Source organism: Hipposideros armiger, unplaced genomic scaffold (genome assembly GCF_001890085.2).
Source record: "Hipposideros armiger isolate ML-2016 unplaced genomic scaffold, ASM189008v1 scaffold_405, whole genome shotgun sequence".
Lineage (NCBI taxonomy): Eukaryota > Metazoa > Chordata > Mammalia > Chiroptera > Hipposideridae > Hipposideros > Hipposideros armiger.
Window position 1 is genome coordinate 1,246,096 of NW_017731755.1, and position 2,348 is coordinate 1,248,443.

The 2,348-nt window shown below is 40.3% G+C and overlaps 1 pseudogene; it reads left to right on the forward strand.

The window, feature by feature from the left end:
* The first annotated feature begins 90 nt into the window (after positions 1-90).
* LOC109394037 (polypeptide N-acetylgalactosaminyltransferase 1 pseudogene) lies at positions 91-1,767 on the forward strand (annotated as a pseudogene).
* The last annotated feature ends 581 nt before the right edge of the window (positions 1,768-2,348 follow it).

Sequence of the window (2,348 nt, forward strand, 5' to 3'; positions counted from 1 at the left end):
TCTTTGTGTGTGTGTGTGTGTGTGTGTGTGTGTGTGTGTATTTTTAATTTTTAAATTTTTTTTAAGGTTTTGCATTTGACTTAAAGTGCCATGCGAAATTTTGCATATTGCAAGGTGGTCCTAGCCACCGCCTTGATTTGGGTACTCTTGGGTATGTTCCTGCTGCTTTACTTCAGTGAATGCAACAAATGTGCTGAAAAAAAAAGAGAAAGGACTTCCTACTGGGGACGTTCTAGAGCCAGTACAGAAGCTTCAGGAAGGTCCTGGAGGAATGCGGAAACCAGTCGTCATTCCCAAAGAGGATCAAGAAAAGTTGAAAGAGATGTTTAAAATCAATCAATTCAATTTAATGGCAAGTGAGATGATTGCACTCAACAGATCTTTACCAGATGTTAGATTAGAAGGGTGTAAAACAAAGGTGTATCCTGATAACCTTCCTACAACAAGTGTGGTGATTGTTTCCCACAATGAGGCTTGGAGCACACTTCTGCAAACTGTCCATAGCGTCATTAATCGCTCACCAATACACATGCTGGAAGAAATTGTTCTAGTAGATGATGCCAGTGAAAGAGACTCTTTGAAAAGACCTTTAGAGATTTATATAAAAAAATTAAAAGTGCCAGTTCATGTAATTCAAGTGGAACAACGTTCTGGATTGATCAGAGCTAGATTAAAAGGAGCTGCTGTATCTAAAGGCCAAGTGATCACCTCTTTTAGACACTCATTGTGAGTGTACAGTGGGATGGCTGGAGCCGCTCTTGTCAGGATCAAACATGACAGGAAACCATTGGTATGTTCTATCATTGATGTGATCAGCGATAATACTTTTAAGTACATGGCAGGTTTTGATATGACCTATGGTAGATTCAACTGAAAGCTCAATTTTCGCTGGTATCCTGTTCCCCGAAGAGAAATGGACAGAAGGAAAGGTGATTGGACTCTCCCTGTTAGAACACCTACAGTGGCAGGAGTCCTTTTTTCAATACACAGATTACTTTCAGGAAATTGGAACATATGGTGCTGGAATGGACATTTGGGGAGGAGAAAACCTAGAAATTTCCTTTAGGAGTTGGCAGTGTGGAGGAACTTTGGAGATTGTTACGTGCTCACATTTTGGACATGTGTTTTGGAAAGTCACACCGTACACGTTTTCAGGAGGCGCAGGGCAGATTATCAATAAAAATAATAGATGACTTGCAGAAATGTGGATGGATGAATTCAAGAATTTCTTCTATATAATTTCTCCAGGTGTTATGAAGGTAGATTCTGGAGCTATAGCATCAAGACTTGGCCTAAGACACAAACTCCAATGCAAACCTTTCTCTTGGTGTCTAGAGAATATTTATCCTGATTCTCAGATTCCATGTCACTATTTCTCTTTGGTAGAGATAATAAAATGGAAACAAGTCAGTGTCTAAGTAACATGGCTAGAAAAGAGGATGAAAAATTGGAATTTTTAACTGTCACAGTATGGGAGGTAATCAGGTTTACTCTTATACTGCCAACAAAGAAATGAGAACAGATGACCTTTGCTTGGATGTCTCCAAACTTAATGGCCCAGTCACAATGCTCAAATGCCACCACCTAAAAGGCAACCAACTTTGGGAGTATGATCCCATGAAATTAACCCTGCAGCATGTGAACAGTAATCAGTGCTTGGAAAAAGCCACAGAAGAAGATAGTCAGGTGCTCAGCATTAGGAACTGCAATGAAAGCTGGTCCCAGCAGTGGCTTCTTCGAAACGTCACCCTTCCAGGAATATTCTGAGACCAAATTTACACTAAAAGAAAAAATAAGGATTGACTGGGCCACCTCAGCATACATTTCTGCCACATTCTTAAGTAGCAAAAGAGGAAAAGTGTTTCTCTCCTGCAGGATGTGAGGTTTCTCAGCCATTAGTACTTAGACTCCTCTTGCTTCTTGCTAGCTGTGCACCAGCCTTGCTGTCCAAGGACATGCAACTACAATGTAGCGAGACTGCACACTGATGTTTACAAGATTGAAAGAGGCTTTTGTCGGGAATCAATGTAAAGAATACTCCAACAATGAAACAACAAAATGTGCTTTCCGGAAAGCTGCACCTCTTAGCGTTGCTTACACAGCAGTAATTTCTGCTGACTGTGCTGTCGTAACAAAGAGATTTCCAAGATTTCTTTTCTGATTAGAACTGATAGCCAGTATATTAAATATCAACATAAAGATATACGAAAAGAACTGGAACCTGATTCAGAATCATGGAGCAATTTTTGCAGCAATTAAACATTTTTGCAGCAATTAAAAAAAAAACTATATTGGGCCGGCTGAGTGTCTCATTGGTTAAGAGCTGGCTTGGGGTGCCAGAGGGCCCT